This window comes from Pipistrellus kuhlii, unplaced genomic scaffold, assembly GCF_014108245.1.
Source record: "Pipistrellus kuhlii isolate mPipKuh1 unplaced genomic scaffold, mPipKuh1.p scaffold_m20_p_7, whole genome shotgun sequence".
NCBI classification, from domain to species: Eukaryota; Metazoa; Chordata; class Mammalia; order Chiroptera; family Vespertilionidae; genus Pipistrellus; species Pipistrellus kuhlii.
Genome location: NW_023425573.1, coordinates 49,284,382 through 49,308,865, shown reverse-complemented (window position 1 = coordinate 49,308,865; position 24,484 = coordinate 49,284,382). Strand labels below are relative to the sequence as shown.

The 24,484-nt window shown below is 40.3% G+C and overlaps 1 protein-coding gene across 1 annotated transcript in view; it reads right to left on the bottom strand.

Moving 5' to 3' along the window:
* CCDC148 (coiled-coil domain containing 148) overlaps positions 1 to 24,484 on the bottom strand; it is a 198,223-nt gene that overhangs the window by 8,125 nt on the left and 165,614 nt on the right. The gene's annotated exons all lie outside the window — the stretch shown is intronic.

The following is a 24,484-nucleotide window of genomic DNA, read 5'->3' as shown; positions in this document are numbered from 1 at the left end:
CCTTTTTATTCTGAATCCTGATGTTTTCTGACTAAGATGTTGCCTGGTTGCCTTGTTGTGCTAAGTCCTTTACGTGAGTCTAAGTCTCATTTAAATTTCACAGCAGCCCTATGTTGGGGTGCCATTATTGATCCCATGTTAAAGATAAAGAAATGGAAGCATAGACAGACGATATAATATGTTCATGCTTTCACACCAGGAAGTGGCAGAGCCAGAGATCAAACCCAAGCACACAGGCCCCAGGGCCCATGTCAGACACCACCTCCCCTTCCTCCCCCCCCCCCCCCCCCGCCCCCCAGTGCAATTAACATTCTATGCTCTTTTCTCTTCTCCTCTTGATGGCTCCACTCACCTCACTGGCTTGTGAATCCTGCCACCATGCCAAACCCTGTGCTAGGTCATGACTGAGGAAAAAGACTATCCTTAAGAAGTCATAGCTTAACATAGATATAAAAAGGCAAGCCTAGGAACTAAACAAGGTAAACAGAGAGGTATAAGTAAAGCCTCCGGGAATCTGGGGAAGGGTGAGATGACTCTTGCTGGGAAGGGGAAAGGACTGCTGGTTTAGCAAGGGCTTCACTGAGAAGACAGCACCTGAGCTGGGGCTGGAGGATTAGGAGCCGCAGAGGCAAGGAGGCATGACGGCTGAGCGGGCAGGCCTTGCAGGCAGAGAGCGAGGGATGAGTCAGGGGAGGAGCTCAGGTTGAGCAAGGGCAGGGCTGGCATCTGCGAGGGGGTGATTCTCCAGTTCTGTCTCCAGAAACCTGCTCACCCCACCTGGTCACAGCCCTCAGAAGGAAAGCACTGGGGTGGCCTGCACAGAGTGAGTGAGTGAGCAGGAACCAGTAAAGAGGGGCCCAGGAAAGCATCAGCGGCCAAGCCAGGTCTTTCCCCTCAGGAAGATTTGCTTCTAGGGGGGAAGTCTCTTTAAAACCAGGTTGTTCCTGCCCTAGTTGGTTTGGCTCAATGGACAGGGCATCAGCCTGCAGACTGAAGGATTCTTGGGGCCCAGTTCTGGTCAAGGGCACATGCCCGGGTTGTGACCTCAATCCCCAGGAGGGGTTGTGCAGGAGGCAGCCAATCAATGACTCTCATTGATGTTTCTATTGCTCTCTCCCTCTCCCTTACTCTCTGAAATAAATTTAAAAAAAAAAAACATATTAAAAAAAAAACACAACAACAACAAAAAAAAACCAGGTTGCTCCTGAGGGTGCCATTGAAGGGAAAGCCATTGAAGATGAAGCTCAGAGAGGAGGAGGGAAGCACACAGTAAATCCCTGTGGAGTACAAAACCCAGAATGGGATTGAAAAGGGCAATCCCGGCCGCTTTGGTGGCTCTGTCTGTCCTTCTCACCACCTCCTGTATCAGGAGCTGGTACAGTCAGACGCACAGACTGAAGGGTCCACAGACCAGATTGCTCCCTTTCCCCGATGCCTCCATGTCACAGAAAGCTGTATTTCTCACTCTCTCCATTTGCACTAAGGCATCCCTAATGAGGTTCTACTCAATTTCAGCCCTGAGTACAAGCTAAGTGAACCACTGCTAAGGTTCGATTAAAAGATACCCTGGGATTTGACAATTACCATATGCTAACTCTCAGAACCTCTGGAAAGTTTCTCTCCCTTTGAGATGCACGTGTTGCTTTGTCAGCAACAAAGTTTTATTTGCTTTTTGGAACTGGCCTAGTGAGGAAGAAATTGCAGAGAAGAGTAAGGCATTTTGAAGCTGTGTCATACGAAAGGTTCACAGTTTACTTGGAGGCTTATTCATTTATTCCACAAATATATACTGCATACCAGCTCTGCATCAATCGTTGCGTGAGTCTCTGGAGATACAATTTCAACACAAAACATATGCTCCTGTCCTCACAGAAATGGCAACCCAATGGGAATGCAAAGGCCCAGGCAATTATGACACAGGATGGCTCTTGCTCTTGCTCTTGCTCTTGCTCTAATGCGACAATGGGACAGAGGCCATGAGAGCGACACCTCTGCCAGGCTTAGGACATTCAGGGAAGCACCCAAGAGGCAGTGCTCTCAATTTTAGACCCAAAACTGAAGCAGATAGTCACCAGAGGGGTAGTAGAAATTTTCCAGGCAAAAAAAAAAAAAAAAGCAAAAGAAACCAACACAGAATCCAGAGGTCAAAAAGCACAGTATGTTTTAAAAACTGAAAGAAATTAAGTGAGACCCTAAATAAACAAAGCAAGATTGGGAGTCCTAGGAACTGAGGCTGTAGAGGGGAGAAGGGCCAGATTGTGAAGGCTTGTAAGGATAGGGGCTTTCGATCAGAGAAATGCAGTGATCATAAAAATTTCTCAAGTGATATGGAAGGTGGATTGGTATAGGGGAAAGACCAGAGAGAGTTACTGAGATGCAAGTTGCTGATTTCTTGAACTAAGGCAATGAGAGAAGTACTGGTAAGAAGTAAAGAGAAGACATGAATTTAAAGTGTATGTAGAAAATAGAATAAATAGAATAAACTTGTTATTTTATTTTTTAAAATATATGCTGAAAAACAAATAAGTTTCACTCTAAAAGAGATGTTGACAAGAAGCCAGGAAGGCAGGTCAACAACCTTAATTGCTCTAACCTTTAGTTGAGATATTGTTAGCTGAAGCAGCCTCCTCCTTGTTTGTCCTGTGTAAGTTTCTGTTATTTCCTGCCTAAGGGCTCCATGTAAATTTCTGTTTATGTTGCCTAAGATGTTTTTCCCAAAGCTTCAATAAAAGGGGATGGCAGGGCCAGAGCAGGAGTAGTTCTCCCACTAGATTTGGATTACTGCCTGGCCCCCCATATTGCCAACTAGAATTTCTTCAAGTCTCAAGTCTCTTCATTTGTGTGCGGCCCTTCTCCAGAACCCGAACCCTGAATTGGAACTCTTTCCACTCCGGTTGTAAAAGAAAAACCTACAATTTTATTGATTTTTCTACAGAGAGGAAGAGAGAGGGATAGAGAGCTAGAAACATTGATGAGAGAGAAACATCGATCAACTGCCTCCTGCACACCTCCCAGTGGGGATGTGACCACAACCAAGGTACATGTCCTTGACCAGAATTGAACCTGGGACCCTTGAGGACCAGGCTGATGCTCCATCCACTGAGCCAAACCAGTTTCAGCTTTTTTTATATATAATTCTTTAATATATATACTATAATATATTATTGATTTTTTACAGAGAGAGAATTAGAAACATCGATAAAAGAGAAACATCAATCAGCTGCCTCCTGCATACCCCCTATTGGGGATGTGCCCACAACCAAGGTACATGCCCTTGACCAGAATTGAACCTGGCACCCTTGAGTCCCCAGGCCAACACTCAATCTACTGAGCCAAATGTTAGGGCAACTTGTTAGTTTATTTAATGGGAGAGGGGAAACATTAGAGAGGAAGAAGTTAGGAAGTTTTTTGTCTTGCACAGTGAATGATGGACTGCCTTGCTAAAAATTGAAACTTAGAAGGAGAAACAGAGAGGAATTAGGTTTATTTAGGACATAAGCCTGCCTTTCTAAGAATTGGACTGAAGAAGTGGATGGGGAATTTTACCCATTGCATGGAATTGAGGCCATGGGCAGGGGGCAGATGATATCCATCAGGACTAGAGTATGCATACCTCGCTGTATTGTGCTTTGCAAATATTACTTATTTTACACCAACATAAAGATTACAACTCGCTTTATTGAAAAACTCGCTTTATTGGGGTGGTCTACAATGGAACCCCCACTATCCCAAGGTATGCCTGTATAGTGTAAGAAGAAAAGTTGGCCTATGATTGATTCCCAGAGAAATAACATTTAGAAAGGGACAGAAGAAGAGAAAATTCTCTGGGTGAAATAGGAGAAATGGTGCTAAGAAGCTAAGGAAAATGGGACCGGTGATATCAAATGCTAAAAGAAAATCAATTATCATCCAAGGTATTCTTTGGATTAAATAACAGGGAGCCATCGGTGATCTTGACAAAAGCAATCAATAGAGAGGTGGCTGAAGAATTAGTGGGAGGTGAGGAAGGAAGAGAGGAGTGGAGACCAGAGAGAGAGAGAGAGACCACGTCTTCAGTAAGACCTATGCAAATAGGAGAGAGTGCAAATAGGAGAAGAAAGCACAGAGCTGACCACCAGCTCTAAAGTGGTCAAGATTACTCTGACTCCCTTAAAGATTTGCCAAAGGAAAATTTAAGAAAACAGGCAACACACTCAAATTCTCTATTTTTACAAATGCTATGGTTTAAACTCAAATAGTAATTCACTTCAAAGGGTAACTCCTGGTGCCTCTTTCTTCTTCCTCTCTGGATAGAAAAACTTCTTTGCCTAAAAAGAAGTGATGCAGAAAAACTTCTGGAAGAATGCCAGATTCTCACATATTTATGAGAAAGAAAATTAGCAATGAAGTGAAGTCAATCATTTGGAAAAATTTCCACGAAACTACCTTTAGCCATTTGGGGTAGCAGATTTTCTCCCAATTAAACTGCTGCTGTGAAAGTCAATGTCAGAAAGTGGCTAAACCCAAAGGTCTGTAAGTTGTGCCCTGAATTTCCAAACAGAATCCCAGGCGCATCTCCCAGTCTGTTTTTTTTTTTTGTTGTTGTTGTTGTTGTTTTTTTTTTTTTTTTTTTTTTGCACCCTGAATCCACAACGGTGGAAAATGCTGCAAAAGAGGCATTTTCAACTTCTCTTGTGGGAGAAGAAGCATCGTATTGTTCAAAAGCAACAGCTGCTAGAGAATCAGGCACAGCATTAGCAATAACCTGAGAAGGATGTATGTAAGCCTCCAGGCCTGAGAGTAGCTGAAGGGACAGGAAGATTTCATATAGAAGTGGAGAATTTACAAATCATTTAGGAGACTTTTTTTTCTGTGCATTCGGCACTCTAAGAGATAAATGCATATGATTAGGAATCACCCTGGGCTTCAGTGAACCTTCAGTAAGAAGTTGGCAAATTCTTTAATAACACAGAACCTTGAACTCTCTTTATCTGCAGCCACAGGTAACTTTGATCTAAAAAGAAGCTACAGAAAGCAGGAGGGGAACGAAAGACTTCTGAAGAACAGCTGATAGTGGCAGGTTCTACACCTAAAAAAATGCTTCAAGCAGTAAGTAAAGCAACCTAAAGATGCCTTAATTAGAGCATTCTCATTCTAATTAAGTATTGAATTTTCCCTCCTTTTCCCCCATGTTTCAGGGAAGTAATTTGCCCTACCGAATTAAAGGCAGTTTTATGAACAAACATGCTACTCAGTGCTTAGGTCATGTGGCTTACTCAACAGTGAACACGAGATCCTTTAATAGGCACATGCCCTCACTGCTACTGCCAGAGGTATTTTGCCTGCTGGGAAATTCATTTTTAGCTCAAACTCACTCAGAAAGTTGTTCTTGCCACACAGAAGAAAGAATCCCTCCATTAGCCTATAAGGCATTTCAACAAAGGAGATTGTTCAGATTGTTCAGATAGGTGGGTCAGGTGGCAGAACCCCCAAAAAGTGGGGGGAGGAAAGGAGGAAAAGAGAAGTGGGAAAAGAAGGAAAATGACATAACTGGGTACTCAAATCAGAGGGCATAACCTGTCTAATGAAAATGGCAATGAGACCCCATTCAGTGATGATTCTGGCTAAGGGCATAAGCAGGGGCCAAAGATAATGTGAATCCTAATATAAGACAGTGGCATCTTGGTACAGATGGGTGTGGGACAAGAACAAAGAGGATTCATTGAGAATTCCCAGAACTAGGAGTTGAATCCAGGCCAGCCCCAAACAGTGACCATTCTTCCAGCTCAGAGCACTTACTGGTTCCTTTATGGGGTGTAAAAGCCATTTCCTATTGGAACCCATTCTTTAATGGATAGATTTAATTAGTCAATGTAGTTATTTGAGCACCTACTGTGTGCCAACCACTGCCCTAGGTGCTCAAAATACAATAGTGAAAAATAAAAAAATGGAAAGAAAGATCCCCACCCTCATAAGTCTTACATTATGTGGCGTTTGTTCTATAAAAGCATGCCTAAATTAACACTCTAGTAAAATGAACAAAATTGTTCTCAATAAATTGTTTTTCAATTCATCACAAAGCCCTAAATTAGAGAGCCTATTCTCACATTATAACAGAAAGATGGTTCTCAGCTATGACGGTCATTAGCATCGTTGGAAGTTACAAAATCTAATGCCAAGGCACCATGCCAAACTAATTGGATCAGAATCTGGTGGTGGGGCCCAATCGCTCGTATTTTTAAAATTTATAGTTGCCTCATACGATGCTAATGTGAGCCTGGGCTGAGAACCAATACCACCTGGCCCAGTGGCTCCCTAACTGGAACCAACACCAGGATCACCAGGAGGGCTTGTAAAACACAGACTGCTGGGCCACCTCCAGTGTTTGTGATTCAGTAGTAGTTAGGCAGGGGGTTAAAACTTTTGCATTTCTAACAAGTTGCAGGTGATGTTGATTCTGCTGATCTGAGGACCACTATAGCACAGATAAATAATTCAGATTAGAGGGATTCTACCTGACCATCGTTGTCAAGATAAAACCAGATATAAACTGCTACCTAGACAAGGCTTATTTCTGATTGCATGCATGGAACATCACAGTTATATGCCTCAGGATTGTTCCAAACTAGACATTCATGCTTTGGCACTTCAGTCATTCGAGAGCAGAATTTTCAACCTCACCCCACCCCAAACCCCAATACACATGGATGACAAGTTCCCTCAGTGACAGTGGCCCTCTGAGGCTTCCATTAGTGTTGGTGATGGGCAGCCACAACAATGGCTGTCACTGAGCTTCTTTCTTTCCCTCCGATGGACAAAACACTGGTATATCTGATGACAGTTGAAACCTTAGGCTACTGGTGATATTTAAGGGATCTATTCAGTAAAATCAAAGAAGGAAGAAATGGCTTGAAAGCAATTCATCCTTAAAAAAGGTGGTGTGAGGCACTTACTTTGCGAATAGTCCTTGAAACTCTAAGGGGGTGGATGTTTTATCCTGCTGGATGTGAAAGCCCGTAAATGAGAGTGAAGTACATTTTCTCGTGGGTTATAATCAGTCCCAGCCTAACTGTCTGAGTTCACTTGAGTTGGAAGTGCAGAGATAGAAACAGCCATGAAACAGGAACTTAAACCTGGGAATTTGGAGCTGAGCAGAAGACAATATGTGAGGAGGGGGTTACTGGAACAAGGCTGCAAATATCATAGAAGCCCTTTCCCCAAATTTCTGCCACAATTTATGTATCCTCCTCTTTTAGAACTAATCCTAACTCTTTCCGTTTAGCTTTTAGTAATCCTTCAGATGTGCTCAGAATTTTCCTAGTATAGTTCTTTTCAATCGCATTTCAAAAGTGGGGTATAGACAGTAAGAGAGAGGTACATTGTCTATAGGGAATGGGAATTAAAATAATACTGATAGAGGCATGTCTTGTGTTTTTAACTGCCATGCACCGGCAAGTCTGAACAAAGTTAGTGATCAAATACACCCTCCATGGAACACACAACCCTCTCTCCACTCTCCATTGCTCCTTTGCAAGGTTTTCGTTAATTGAAAACCAGTGCCTCCCAGGTGATGCTACTTCCATTGCGACCCTTTGAAAAAGTCAAGGGAGGAGGCTTCCCAATGACAATTCCAGAAAAGTTCTACTCATTGACTTTGGGATTAGACCACCCTCATTCTATATGGGTTCTTGGAATCAACTGTTAGCTGCCCAGGTCACAGTGCCCAACATAACTGAGGGTTATTCAAAACCATGCCTTAGACCAAACTTGAGCTTGGCATCACCTAGAACTAACTGTTCCCCTGTCAAAATCTTAAACTGGGGAATTCAGTTCTGACTCCAATCTCCAAAGTCACTGCATGTATTTGATAGAGATATGCACTGTACCACGCTAGGAATGGACTGCCTGAAGACCTCCGGTCTTCCTTATGTTTTCACTTGACCTTACTGAGCTGCTGCCTTAGCTACCTTACCAAGCTCACCATTTTCCTACAATATTTATTAATTGTGTACTATGTACCAGGCACTGGGTGGTCTTCCCTCATGAAGGTTATTGTCATTTCACCTCTTCCTTTCCCCCAGCCTATAAGATACAATCAGACTTTACTTCATTCTCTCGCAGCTTGGGACCCTGGGTCTCGCTCTTCAAGGGCATCATCACCAATATCCTTTAATTATCTCGTCTTCTTTTCTTTCCACACCTGCCCTATCAACTCTCAGCCCTAATTCCTTGTTGCATTTATTACACACTTATGAGGTTGAACCTTAATTAGACAGTCAACACTCCTCCAGTACCACTTTATTTACCCCCAGGTGATTGACGTTCTCCATATGTCTCTACCTCATGCTTAATCCTTCCTCTTAGCAGAAAACCTCACCTCTTACATTATTGAAAAGAAAAGGCTACTAAACATTTATTTTTCCTAACACACTTTGTGCACTTCCAATCTTGTCAAGAGTCACCTTCACTATTTCTGCTCCTTACTCCTGGCTTTTAATCTCATAAACCTAGTTGTCTCCAGGAACTTGCTCCAAAAACGAACATCTTGCTTTGCTTTCCTATTTCTTCAGTCTCTCCTCCCTCTCTCTCCCTCCCTCCCTGTCTCTCCCTCCTTTCCTTCCTCTCTCATGTTACCTTTGTATCTCCAACAACTATCATAGTGCTTAACAGAAGGCATGTGCCAATACATGAAAAAATAATGAATGAATTTAAAAAGTTATGGAACATGTTCAATTGAAGGTCTTCAGTTGCAGATAAATCACAGGATATAGGAATTGACAAAATAAAAATTTGTGAATAAATTCAATGTATATTTTTGTATTAATTAGTCAGTAGGTGTTCCTTTGTAAAATATGTAATCATCTGAGAAGTTTACTAGTAAATAGAAGTTGAATCGCTGAAGAACAGATCAGGTGTCTAGTTCCTTTGGACAGTAAGAAACCTGAGGCTAAGAGGCAAATCAGACATGACATCCAAGACACAGACTTGCTGGTACTGTGATTTTGGAGGGGAAGCACAAGCAGGAATGGCATGTTGGCTTTAGGGGATTAATTATTATGAACTGAAATTTATAAGGCTACCCGGACAGACCAGCATCTATTTGCCTCCATACTTCCACTTATTCAACATATTTATATTAAGTGCCATATATAAATGTGTAAAAATCATATGATACAAAACATAAGCCCAGAGCAACTGGAAACACCTATCAAGTAGACAAGATTTTTTAATATGTACAGGAGCTCACCACTTGTCATCATATGAGTTCACTAAGAAAAGCTACTTGCCATTCGACACTAATTGGGTAATTTGCATTGTGACTCGAATTCACAAATGATTTATGGTAGAAAAAATTTACTTCATAATTAATATGTATTGCATTTTTAAAATCCTTAAGATCCTGTAAGTATTTTATTGTATATCAGAGAGAAACTCACATTGAGGGTTTTCTCCCAATATTGGAAGCTTTCTTTAAATTCTTTTTCATTTTGATTTATTAAGAAAAATAAATGATTTAAAGGTAAGAAAATGACAAGCATGGGTGATTAGTTTTATTGGAGTTTTAAAAATAATTCTTATAGATACACAATTTCTGACAACCCCCCCCCCCAAATTTCATTGAGTTTTTGCAGAATCACAAATACTGAAAGAAGCATTGCTTTAGTGTGAAACTTTAAAAAACTGTGTTGTTAAAGTACTGATCTGTTATCAGATTTGTTAATAAAGACCTGTTATCAGATCACAATATTTCCATCTGGCTTTATCTATCTTTCACTTCTGACTTAATTGGCTCTCATTTCCCCAGAGACAGTCCAGCAGCATCATTCTGATGGACCTGATTTCTCTTCTCCAAGACTAGCAGTGACACAACAAAAGAATTTACTGTCCTCTCCCTCAAACAAATGGCTGAAGTAAGCTTAATAAAACCTGCCTTCCTTGCTTAAACCAGTTTGGCTCAGTGGACAGAGCTTCGGCCTGTGGACTGGAAGATCCCGGGTTCAATTCCAGTCAAGGGCATGTACCTTGGTTGCAGGCACATCCCCGGTGGGGGGTGTGCAAGAGGCAGCTGATCGATGATTCTCTCTCATCGATGTTTCTAACTCTCTATACCTCTTTCTTCTTCTCTGTAAAAAATCAATTACACACACACACACAAACAACCTGCCTTCCCTGATGCTATTTGACACCCCCCCCCCCTTCTGCTTCTTTCCAGGTCTCTCAGAACTGAAGTCAGCAAACATCAAAGGACCAGAGATTCCTATAGTGATTCAGCCACCCATGGCAGAGAGCAAACCCTGATTCCCCAGCAGCCTAGGCGATGATCAGCAAAGAGATTTCACAAACAGCCTCTTTAGCATTTGAGGTTTAAAACAAGTCAGTGTCACAGAAAGGTTACTGTCATAAACACCTTTGGGGGCTTGTTTTCTTTCTCCTTCCCTCCCTTCCCCTCTCCACCTTCTTTCCTTCCTTCCTTCCTTCCTTCCTTCCTTCCTTCCTTCCTTCCTTCCTTCCTTCCTTCCTTCCTTCCTTCCTTCCTTCCTTCCCCCTTCTAAATCCCCCATCCCCTCAGTCTACAAACATAATATTTTTTAACAAAACTTTTGGTTAGGCATTTTAAATGTGCTTTTAAAAAAACCAAATGATAAAATATATTTAGTTTTGGGAGTGAGGTTCCCTGCACTTTTGTCCTTGGCTCCCTCCAATGCTGACTGACTCCCCCTGCACTCGAGTTTCCGCCTTCAAGTTTCAACTCGCTCTCCCAGGGACTTGCTGCCAAGCCGAGCTTGTCTGGGTCTCCTTTAGGTCTCAGCTCAGCCTGCAGGACTGAGCTCTGGGATCATTCATCATCCCTCTTTTCTTCACAGATAGTCACCTCCACAAAGCAGGCACCCCAAAGCCCCGGCAGGTGAACCCTGGCCTTGGGTCTTGGGGGACAGGGCCCGTCCCTGGTGCGAGCTTGTTGAGCTCTGCTGCCTTCAAGGCAGTTTTGTCAGGTGAGATGTTAAAGTTTCTGTCCTACAACGGCTGTCACTTGAGGCCACAAGACACATGAGTGGCTTTCCCCAGAGCCTAAGCAGATACGTAAAGTTGGAAACAGCAATATCGGCTAAAATGACAGAAACACAACTGTACTGAAGAAGATAAAATAATAATAGACTGGACAGAGATCCAGATAAATATACAAAATATCTAGATCACTCATCCTCAGTCCTGTTTTTACAAGATGCACATAGTTTCTCAACAGCACTATTCAGGATTGGGCAGAACTAAATCACCCCAAACCCTCTACTTTCCTTTCCTAGATTAAGCTAAAGATGTCCACGCCCATATTCCTTGGGACCTCCCTTTGGCTGGCTTTCAGAGGAAATGGAGAGCTTCCTAGAGGAGGGTTAGACAGGAGCCAGAGAAGAAGAGTAAAGCAGACTTACAAACATGCACAAGGTGTACAATTTAACATTATATCAGAATTTAATTAATTCTCAAATTTGGGGGGTAAGTGGGGAGACCATGAATAGACTGGAAGAAAAATAGGGCAGAGTTTCCTAAGCCAGTTCACAGTATAAAAAGAATAGATAATTCATTTTTAATGAAAGTTACGACGGCCAAGCTCTGCTCTATCCAGACACGAAGAGGGGGAGCTGTGTCTCTTTGTTCCCATTTTGCTCAAAGAGTAAAGCATGACCTGCGAGGCCCCTGAGGAAGGAGAGTTCCCTCTGGTCCTGAGCAGGTCACAGGAATGGAGCTCAGAAGACGAACCAACCTGGCTCTCCCAGGAAGGCTGCGCACAGTCCCCCAAACGGTGAGCCCACCGCAAATTCCACTTAGTCCGCGGTAAACTGACAAAGGGACATTAATCTTGCTCCTCGGAGGTAGATCCTTCACTTTAATCCAAGCTACTGAGCAACCCAAGGCCTGGACAGCAAAACAAAGGCTATTTCATTCTCTCTCAAAGCTATAAGCTGACTGTCCACACAATTCCAATATCTCACAGATACAGCCAACCTTGTCACATTTATACTAAAAAGCAACTCACATGTTCTCTCCAAGTGACTCTAAATTTTAATCTTTATTGTCCTCTCCCAGATGTCACAGCTCCTCTCTGCCAGGTTCCCTGTTATTTCAAGAGACAAGAATATTCCCTCAGGCCTCCGTGTGAATATACATCTTTCTGAGATCGTGTCTCTGGTTTCCCCGAAGATTGTCACATCAATAAATCTATCTTCTGCCTGGATCCTTGGTTCTGATAATAATTTTATTGCCTTAGGAGACACAGCCAACATTTCTCTCATCCATATATTCTTCAGTTAAAACAGAAAGTCTTGCTTAGGCTGCTCCATTTCTACGGATAAAAACATTCATATGCAGAGCTTGGCATCATTGCAAATGGAGACAAGCCTTTTTGCAAATAGACCGGTTGCCACACCTGGGCCATTGCCTGAGCCTGGTCCAAATAACATCAGTTATATCCATTACCTGGAAGCCCTAGGAAGGTCTGGCTTATGGAGCAATAGTCTGACAGATCATAAGGATTAACATGCACCAAAAACTCCCAGTATTTTTTTTTTAAAGCATCTAAAAGACTTGCTGCTTTAGAGACATTCAGAGCTTTTCAAGCCCACACACACTCAGATAGTACTGATAATCCTCTCTGTGTTTGTGGGATTTGGAGGAGCTACAAAGAATAAAGAGCCACAATATTGTGAAAAGTGATGTGTTCTTGTCTTTGTGCAAATGATTGGACTCCCCCACCCCAACATCATAAATACAAGTACATGTGAGTATATAAAAAATTTAGAGAACTACAATAGATAAAATACCCATACTTATTTGGTGTATATATAAAGTAATGTATTTTTAAATTACCTATTTGTATAAAACTTTACAGTTTTCAATTTAGTGACATTATAATCCAACTAATAATTAAACAGTGTCTCTCTCTCCACTTCTCTTGATGATATGAGAGAGGACATCAGCAATTAAACTTTTTATTTAATTAGGATCTATACCCCATCTGCTTCCAAACAAAATTTGAAATTATATATATATTATTAAACCCAAGGTAAAATGTCAGCATTCAAAATCAAAGATTTAAAAACAAACAAACAAGTAGAAGAAGTAGAGATTTTCAAGCATCTCTAACAAGCTGTGACAGCTGGGCCATGAATTTGCCTCGCAAAGGAGTCGCATTCACTCGCCAGGTGAAATGCTGAACCCCTGGGACTGCTTAGCAGTATGTCTCCAGACATGTCTCTCCAGCAGGCCCTGCATTGATTATCCCACTGCAGTTCTCAGAAAGTGCTGGGTAAACCAACTGCATTGGAATTTTCAATGATGCTTATTTTTTAAATGCAGATCCCTGGGCCCGACTGAAGAACACTGGTGGTAGGGTCCTGGGATTTATATTTTCACACACCCACCCCTCCCAAGGTGATACTTTTGTTCCCTAATGTTTGGAAACCACTGCTTTCCTGGGATTGATGCCTGTTGCATGGGAACAACAGAAAACCCAGCATCAGGAAGGTAGAGAATTGTCCTCGTGATCAGCCTCTTGTGCACTGCTGTACGCCTTCTTATTTCTGCCTTGTGCACATAAAGCTTTCAAACGCCTGGTTCATGGCCCACTTGGTGTTTTACTTTGAATGGTCGCTCATGCTTGGCTTCTTCTGAGGGTAGCAATGTTACGCTCCTTCCAGCACCCTCTCTCCTTCATTGTCCATTTCTTTTTTTTTATTCCTGCCACAGACTCCTGATATCTGTGTATGTTCCATTACCTGCTGGATACTCCTGAGCTCACTTTAATAGCTCTGCACATAAGACTGCTTCCTCTACTTGTCTCACTTGGGATCAATTTACTCCACAGCTGTTCATGGTAAAATGTGACACACTGCCTCCCCAGCGTCTGGCCAGTGATGCCCAGATGTGGGCCTAGGTATGAGGAATGATCTCTTCTCTGCTCATTAATATTTCCAATTCATGGGCTTTATTGGATTACTCTCATCTTATATGCTTTTCCTACTCTCCAAATTCTCTCAGACACATCACTGCCCCCGTTACTCTACACTTTCCTCCATACACTCATTGGCTTTTACTACTGTCTTTGGATTTTCCCCCTATGAGTGCCAATTTCACAGGAAAGTACATCCAACATCCTAACTTTAAAGTTTATGGTCCTATTTCTGCACTGACATTATCAGTTCTCTATTCACATAATTGGGAATTCATCATCGTTTAACATTCATTGGTCTCCCAAGTTTTTCCTTCTGTTTTCTGTAAATTTTTGTCCTTTCTTTTAGACAGCTTTGGTGGGGGATGGTTTGGGGGAAGGAAAAGAATCGAGCAAAAAAGAAAGAGAAATCATGGGCATGGACAACACTGTGGTGACTGTGAGGGGGAGGTAGAGGTGGAATAGGGCATAGAGGAGATTGAAAAATAAAACAATTTATGCACTAAATAATAATAAAGTAGGCTCATATTTAGTGATGTAAACAATTTCAAATATTTTCTCTACCTTTGAGAACTATCCTTTGTCCATAGCTCAGAGCCTCTCTTTCTGGTCATAGACTGCCCAAGAAATCATTTTTAAAAGTTCATATACAGCACATACTAGTACTGGGAAATTTATACGTTTGATTTTGCTTCCAAAGCTACCAATATCAACAAAAGACCGGTGGAAATATTACCTCCAGTCTTCTACTCAAGAAGTAGAAAAACCTTCCGCTTTCTTTCAAAGTGACTATCCAAGTCAAAACAGGTGTGGTGTCTGGTGAGAGCATGAGGTTTAGGACCTCATTTCTGAACTTTGGGGGAGTTCATAGGGGAGGCAGCACAGCAGATAGGGCATAGCAGGTCTGTACACGCTATTCCACAGTAATCTGTAGGGAACCACAATTATCTCTTCATGGTACTTAGTCCTGTAATTTCCTTCATCTGTTGGGGGCCTGTATACCCTGCTCAGGTGCCAGAGCTGCCTCCTACCAGCTACACAGAGCCGACTGCTAAACCTTTAGGACCTTTGCAAGCTAGCTGTTAAACACAGCCATTAACAAACATTAAGTTTTATAAACTTAAAATGAAATAAAAACAAAGGTAGCAAATACTCAAAACTCATTTCCCAATTATTTTACTATCATCTATGCTCCTGGGGTTATTTATGTCCATTTTATCTGTCTGACAGAAATTATATATAATGACATGCAACTGTACATTTCTTCCTGATTCTGTGTTTAGTAACATGAAGTTGGTCGTTTGAAAAAAGCCATGGTGTATTTACAACACAGAAATCAGAAAATGCTACAAACCAGGGCTTACCCGGGCCCCTCCTCTCACCTCCAGCCAACTAACTGTTAAATGCTTGCCAGTATATAACTGCTATGCACCCTCTTAGTATGAAGATGGAAAACCACAAGAGTACAATACAGTTATGTGAAATTCCCAACTTTACTTAAAACATTTGCATTCCCTCCGACCTGCTTTCCTTGAATGTGGTCTAACATCTCCCAAGTCAAGGCCTGTGGAAGTATAACCTACATCAAACAATGGATGTGAATAATGTTCACACGGAGTTGTTACTTCATGTATTGCTTTCCTTCTCTAAGATGAAGTCAAAAGTTCCTTTGCATAAATTTTATGTCTAATTTTTCTCTGCTCATAATCCCTGCTGTTTTACCGTTATCTCCTAGACCCTATTTGCACATGTGTTTACATCTGTGTTGTGTTTGGGTATGCATATCTGTATGTGCTGTATAGTTGCTGCACAGTTACTTATGACTGGCTAACTTTAACTTAAAATAGCTACAATTTAAGCCCAGCTCAGTATTTACTAATATACTAGAAAGGGAGATCATTAAATGTCTTAGAATCAATATTTGAATTCTTAAGAGGGAATTCAGGAAGAGGTCAGCAAACGATATTAAAGGATCAGGAAACTGACTCAGGGAAATCTAAAGAAAGTGAGACTCCTTCTAGAGCAGTGAGAAGGCTAATGGGAAACTGAAAGTGATTGTGGCGAATGATTGGGAATTTAATACAGAGGCATCATTGTTCCCTGTTTCCACTCAGGATAAGTCAAGAGGGATTCAACTTACAGCACTTTATAGAAAGAACTTTAAAGAATTCAGTAAGAGAAAATTATCTTAAGGTTTTGCCCCCCTAAAGTTGTTTTTAATCAGCCATTTTAATCAATGATCCCATAGAAGCTTAATTTAAAGGCAGAGTCTTATTACTAAAAAGCCAAACAAAAATGCAGTAAATGGAAGAGGGATATCTGCATTTTCCCCACAAACAGATATGGACATTAGCTTTCTAAATATTCTCCAAAGAGCTAAGCTTAATGGAAGATCGTATTTACTAAGGCTACCCCAAATAGGTGGGTATGTGTAACTGAGGGATAAGGAAATGACTTTCTAACACATATAATACGCAATAAGACCAAAAAACAGACAAACAAAAAAATCCATTCTGTTTGGAACTCAATTTCTGATAATGTCCATGAGGTCTTTTTGTGGGAAGGCCTATGAAGGCCTCAAATAAATAATTTCCCTTAATAACCCACTAGGTCCATTAGTGTGTCTAGTCCCATTTTAAACCCATTTATGTATTAATATCTGCAACCTTCTAGGGTAATTAGTTTCTTAGTTTTTGCTACCCATTTAATGGTAGATATGATTACTATACAATGTTCTTCTAGTATCCTGATTTTGTTAATCAGAAAATGCTACAAACCAGGGCTTTAAAATTTTTTTGAAAATACAAAGGGTATAAACTACTAAATTCACTCATGAATTGTTTAATGCAGTTAATGATAATTAATTAATTAATTGAAATAGTAAGTAAAAATTTAGCCTACTCAAACACTCCAAGATTTAATTCTTCCAAGGACTTCCATAATTTGGCTTCTACATATCTATTCAATGTCTTCTCTTACCACAGCCTTTCCTCAACTTACTCCAAATTTTATGCTTCAACTATACTAATTTATTCATAGTTCCTTAAAATTGCCATGGGTTTTTGGCAGGAAGTCAATTCTCATTTGTAGAAGACGTTTTTCTTCTACTTTCTGCTTCACCCCTGCTACTCCCTGCTCCAGTATATTACCATAGTACTTTGTCTTGTCTTCAACAAGAATATCCAAATTTTCTATTAGATTGTAAGATTCTTGAAAACAGAGACTGTGTCTTTTTTGTTTACCACTCTATGCCAAGATAGTAGTAATTCGATATAATTATTTAATTTATAAATAAAAATGAATGGATTTAAAATAATATCAGCACTAGGTTTCCACACTCGAGGCTCAATCCATCAACTCTGTCCTTTACAAATAGCCCAATTTCATGGCGATTATACTCATCAGTTTCTGAAACACACCAGGAATCATGTAATTCCCCAAATACAAATTTATGATGATTTTATATACATGCCAGTTCATGCTTTAGATTTCTTTCCTAGTGGTGTCTGGGATTTTATTGGAATTTTTGGCTGCTTCATATAATACTTGTAGTAACCTCATGATCTCTTTTTCAGGTTAGAAAGAATCATTTAGAACTATCATCCTATAAATATGGTTTATAGGTTAGAAAAAGCAGAAACAGTGAACTGAAGGTAAATTTATCTTGCTTGATTTTATACATTACTGGCAGCACAAACTTTAGCCCTTTGTTAAGCAGAACAAAAAGGCTACTATAAAGTTCAAGAACTTCTCCCCTAAGGAACAAAAGCAGGATAAACTTTCATCATGATGAGGGAAATCAAACAAACCTTGATTTTGAAATAGCTTTGTCTTCACAAAGATGAGTTCTTAAGAGAGGAGACCAAAACAAGAGTGGAAAAACAGAGGCCAGGATGAGCAGCCTAGTAAAGATCAATTGAGCATAAATAAGTCAGTTCTACAGTTGTATGTAGGCTTTATGGGAAGAATGGAAGAATAGCATGAAAGTGAGGTGTGAATTTTTTTAATGTTTTGGTCTATAAGAGATCTTACTTGGCTTTATTAGTTTGCTCTAAAGTATATGATACTTTAAGCTTGAAAAATAACTTTCTTGTAAATAGTTTCAATAAAGAAATATCTTGATATTAATTTAAAAAACAGATTTCAGCTTCTCTGTTATTTTACATTATTTTTTACAACAGATCTTAGATACTTCTAGATGGCATTTTTTGAAATAAGTTAAGATTTTAACTTCAAGTTCTGTCTTGTAGGAAAATTGCAGGTGAGAATAGAAGAGCACTTTACTATAATTTTTATATTGATATTAGGAAGAAGCAAAATTTTTTTTCCTTTGGGCACAAAAGTATCAAATAATTCAAATTACTTGCTTGTGACTAATGATAATTAAAAACTGGTGATAAGAGCATAGCTGTTTATTCTCTGCCTCTCACTCTTCATAAACTTGTTTTCTTAATGCTTTTAATAAGCTTAGAGAAAAAATAGTATTGATTTTATTTCATGAAATTTTGAAAAGCAGCTAAAGTGGGCTAAGATAGTCTCAAACTAGTCATCCTGGTAGTGATTGCAAATCATTCCAATAGAGGGAAGGAAATAGCTGAAAGATTCTGCACAGTATAGAGATGTCCTGAAAAACTAAAAAATGGATTACCATGTGACCCAGCAATTCCACTCCTGGATATTTACCTGAAGAAACCTAAAACACTAGCTTGGAGAAAAAATAAAAACTACATCCATATGTCCATTGCAGTGTCTACACTAATAAAAAAGAATCATGCAAATTAACCATCACTCTACTACATCCACAAACCACACCCACCAGCCAATCAGGAGTGAGTATACAAATTAACTCAACCAAGATGGCTGCAGCCATGGAGCTGCAGCAAGCAGGAGGCTTGGGTTTTCCCAGCAAGGGAGGAAGCCAAGCTTCCCTGCTGCCCTGGCCTACCCTGGCTTCCACTCAAAGCTACAAAGTTTCAATAATAGAAGATAAATAAATCCCAACAAAAATGATGGCAGCCATGGAGCTGGAACTGAGCAAGAGGCTTGAGTTGCTCCCCAGCAAAGGAGGAAGCCAAGCTTCTCACAGCCCTGGCCTACTCTGGCCTCCACTCAAGGCTACAAAGTTTCAATTATAGAAGATAAATAAATCCTAGATACCAGGGCCTCTGCTTGGTTCACACATTCAAACTGCCTTTTATGTCTCACTAGTTTACATAAGTCTGAATAGTTTCATCACTTTTTCCCCCCCATAACACTAACTTTTTTGAAGCATTTAAGAATCTGTATTGTAGAATGTTCCTCATTTTGGATTTGCTCAATTATATTCTCTTGTTATCTATTTTCTTTTGTTCCTCTTTCACCTGAATTTTCTGTAAATAGTTAATTACGTTTCAAATGGGGGTTGACAAACGACAATCAGCAGGCCAAATTGAATCCACTGCTTACGCTTGTAAATAAAGCTTTATTAGAACAGGCATAGCCATTTGTTTACATGTTGTCTATGGGTGCTTTCCTGATATAAGGGCTGAGTTGAGTAGTTGTGACAGAGACCATATGGCTCTCTGTCTAAAATAAAGTCTAAAACAATTACAATCTGTCTCTTTCCAAAAAAAATTCTCAATTTCTAGGAAATTGGTTAGATTGAGGTAAATGCTTTTGGCACAAAAGTGATATATTTTATATTGCATCACCTGTTAGGACACAATGTCAGGCGGCCCCACTATTAGTGATGCTAAATGAATATATTTGGTTCAGGTGGCAATAGCCAGATCTCCGAATTGTAAAGGTACATGTTTTGTTTGTTTGTTTGTTTCATTTAGTAAATAATTTGTAGAGTAATACTTTGGCTCTGTGTAAATATCCCATTTCTCAAAAATCTTCACCTAAAGGTTTTACCATCCATTGATGATCTTTGGCTGAATTATTACATGAAGGGTTGAAAAATGTGGTTTTCTAAAACTATCATTTCTTCAACATTTATAAGCTGACACAATACAATAGCCTAAAGCCATCTTGCGAATTTCCTACTCCAGACCTGGAAGCATCCTTTTTTTTTTTTTTTTAACAATTAGCCCTGATTCCTTTGAGTGAAAAAGATGTTTAAAATCCATATTAGAATGCTGATTGCTTCAGATGTGTCATTGTGTGTAGGCCCTTTCAGTGACCCTTTCCAGTAGGAGGAAAATATTTGAAAAAAGAAAAAAATCACAAGTTTTCTTGATATTTTCATTTTACAATATTATATTTGTAAAAAATGTATTTAATACTAGAAGCTTGGTGCATGAAAATTCGTGCACTTAGGGGGTCCTTCAGTCCAGCCTGCACCCTCTTGCAGTCTGGAACCCCTTGGGGAATGTCCACCTGCTGGCTTAGGCCTGTAGCCCAGGGGATCAGGCCTAAGCTGGCAGTAAGAAATCTCTCTGGCAGACCAGGAGCCCTTGGGGGATGTCTGAGTGACTGCTTAGGCCCACTTCCCATGGAGAGCAGGCCGAGGCCACAGTTGGATGTCCTTAGGGCTGAGAAAGTGGGAGTGGCTCCCACCAGTGCCACTGCACTCGCAGCCATCAGCCCAGCTTGTGGCTGAGCGGAGCTACTCTGTGGGAGTGCACTGACCAGCAGGGGGCAGCTCCTGCGTTAAGGGTCTGCCCCTGGTGGTCAGTGTATGTCTTAGAGACTGGTCATTCGGTTGTTCTGCCGTTAGGGTCAATTTTCATGTTACCCTTTTATTATATAGGATTGGTATCTTTTCTTGTACAATGAGTCCTAGTTCTGTTAATGTTAAAATATTTATTTGTACACTTTATCTTACCACGAAGTTAAAACATTTCAAGGTCACGATATCAATGTTACTACCAATAAAAAGCCTACTAAGTCAAGTTTAGGATTTCCTTCCAGTGCTTTTCCCCTTAGGATATACCCAAATGAGGATATAAAGAGTACTGTTCTCAAAGGTTACAAAATAATTATTTTTCTTTATGTGGCAACATTATCTTAGTTGGAGACGCAATAAAAACATTCTAATAACAATTAGGAAAATTTGAATATGAACTGAATGCTAGATAATACTATGAATTATTTTTCATCTTATTGTGTTTGTATGTATGTATGTATGTATGTGTGTGTGTGTGTGTGGAGGAGAGACACAGAGAGACAGAGGTAAAGAGAGAGATAGAAACAGAGCAAGAATATAAACAATAGAGCAAATAGGGAAAAATACTAAAAATTAGTATATCTGGTAGATATCCTTTGTATCACTCTTGCAACTCTTCTTGCAACTGATGAACAAAATGGGTCCAGAGGCATGGATATATAGAACAGAATGACAGACCTCAGAGGAGAGGGGTGTGGAGAGGACAGGAAGAGATGAATCAAAGAACATAGATGCATGTATGCATTGCCCATGGACACAGACAATAGTATAGGGAAGGCCTGAGGTGAGGTAAGGGCAGGATGGTGGAGGTGGTAAAGGGAGAGGGAATGGAAGCCATCTGTAATACTATCAACAATTAAAAAAAGAATTTTGTTTTTTATGCAATAGCATTAATACCCCTTCCTTCTACCATCCCACTAGGGCCAGCAAACATTTTTTGTAAAGGGCCATATAACAAATATTTCAGACCTGTGGGCCATACAGGCACTGTGTGTGTCACTGCGGCCCACAAAAGCAGCCACAGACAAATTAATGGACATAGTTATGTTCCAATAAAACTTTGCTTATGGAAACAGACATTTTAATTTCATATAGTTTTGCATAATATTTCTTCTTCTTTACAACCATTTAAATATGTAACAAAAAATATTCTTAACTTGCAGGTAATACAAAAAACAGGCAGGAGGGATTGATATGGTTCAACCCAGAAAACAAAAGGGGAAAACCTTTCAGTGCACCTTTGTTGCCTGCCTTTTGGCTGCCTGACTTGGCTTTGATGAAGGAAAGGGTTCCTTTGGTTACTGTAAAACATTTAAGCAGCCCTGTGCTCTGACGCCATTGAGCAGACAGTAGCAGATCTTCAAGGTTAAAGTTCATGAGTGGCTTGAAATAGAAAGGCTCATTCCAAGTTTGTCATCAGGGTAATTATGTAGGTAATAACTATCAACCCAGGATCCATCTGGAACTAGAGGGAGGCATGCCATTCTCTCCTTCTGCATATGATGCCACCTCACTCATGGTGCACTTTGGACCTTTACCTAGACAGGCCAATCTCACATTAATACCTCTGTGCAATCAAATCTATTTGTCTCAAGATATGAACTTGTCTTATTTAAATAAATGTATATTAGGTACTGATACAGATAAGTTCCTACATTATAACCTTTATTTACAATCATTTATATCCCTTGAAAACACTATTTCCATGCTGACCTTAAACCATGATATATGATGAATCATGATGAGGGTTTTCCCTTAAATCCTTCTCCACTGTAAATGACAAATGAGCTGAAAACATATCCTTCTAAAAAGACCTTATAAAAGAAAGGCTTTATAGTGATGGAAATATGTATGGGGCAAGAAAAATACATAACAATCCTCAATATTTAAGTGGTTGTCAAGGGAAAGAAGGTTCAGACTTGTTCCACATGGTCTCAACAATAGAAGGAGGATTGATGTGTGAAAGTAAGTGGGACAGAGCTGGGCTTACTACCAAAAACTAAATCAAGAAAAAGAGGGAAAGCAAAAAATCCAAAAGCTGCCTGAAGATGAAATGGACTGCTCTGGAAGACAGCAAGTTTAGCATCAAGAGATATACAAACAGCTAGGATGTATTACCGCTTAGTGGAGAGGCAGTAGAAGAGATTTAAAAATTAAAATCATTGAACTAGATAACTTTTAAGATTTATGACCTTTTACGGTTAGGCTTGAAAGTTTTGGAATGGCATTATTTTCTTTGTTAAAAACACAAAGGCAACCATAGATAACCAAAAGAGTGTTGTAATTCCTTATTCTTCTACTTTAACCACAACAAAGACAAGTGTGACTCAATCACCTAACCCTAATCAAGGCCCTACCATTTGCCTAGTAGTGGTGTACTCAAGTTACATTCATTCCTCCATGTAATAATTATTTGTTGTGACTGAGTTACCAGCAATGTACCAAATATAAGGATATTGTGGTGAAGACAGATTCAGATTCCACTCTCATAGCATTTACAATTTCCTGGAAAAGATAAAAATGCAACAAGCAATTTCAATTTTAAAAAATGAGAGCTGAGATTGTGCATATTTAGGGGACTATGATGGTCTTTAAACATGATGACCAGTCTTTTGGTACTCCTGCTGTTAGAAGTATGGGTCTAAATTACCTTCAACTGAACCTAAATGGGCTTATAACTACTTTTACCAACAGATAAAACAGAAGTAACACTATGTGACTTCCAAGGCTGGGACATAGAAGTTGATTTGGCTTCTGCCTTGTGTGATGGGGCCTGAGGTACCCTGCAGGAAGTCCTGCTACTCTGAGCCCACCTCAGACCATGCAGAACTCCAGTAGATAGTCCCCAGCTACCCCTAGTTTTCTAGCCACCCCAGTCCAAATGAAAGAAGTCACAGGTTTTTTCAGCCATTCACTCTCAGACATGTGTGTCTTTCTGGCTGCCACTGCAGACACCATGGAGCAGAGACAAGCCATCCTGTCTGTGCCCCGACCAAATTCCTAACCCAATGAATCCATAAGCACAATAATAACATGCTGTCTTATGCTAATAAGTTAGGAGTGGTTTGTAATGTAGCAACAAGCACCATGAAAATATATATCAAGAAGAACCAACCTTGACTACAGTCCAGAGATGCTTTCTCTGAAGAAGTTCTGTTTGAGCAGAGACATGAAGAAGGAGTAGGAGTTAGCCACAGGAGGGTTCTGGGTAGAAGAATCAGTTGGTCTGAAGAGCCAGTGGAGGCAAAAGAAATCCTGAGGCCCTTTTAGGGGCTGGTAGAAGTAGGAATGGAATGGGTAGAAGTGAGGTGGGAGATAAAAGATGAAGTAGACTAACCCTGGCTCATATCATAGGCAAGATGAAGGCATCTGAACTTTGTCAGTGCAAACTTCTAAACTTTGTCAGAACTGCAGGGTTTTCAGTATCAGAATAACGAGATTAGATGTATTTGCATTGTAGGCAAAGCTGAAGTAGAGGGAAGCTGTAGGGAGGAGAAATCGTGGGATGATCAGGATAGCAAAGGCATCAGTATTTAAAAGGTAAATTCAAGGGACCTACTAAGCCCTTGCCATGGGAATGGAGAGTGAAAAAGGAAGGAGTCACCTGAGCGGTGGTGTCATTTACTAAAACGGCAACACGAACAGAGGACCAGACAGGAGTGGGTGACAAATAACTCCATCTGGGACATGGAGAATGTGAAGTGCCCAGACACAGCTGGCTGCTCATTACCGATAAAGAGGAGAGAATGGAGAGAAATAAATATTACTGAGTGTGCATTTTAATCCATGTACTTTGTAGATTTTCTTTCCCTTAATTCTGAAAATAACTATGTAGGAGCCTTCAGAAAGGTAACTAACTTGCCAAACATCAAAGAAACAGGATGTGGCAGGACAGGGATTTTAATACAGAC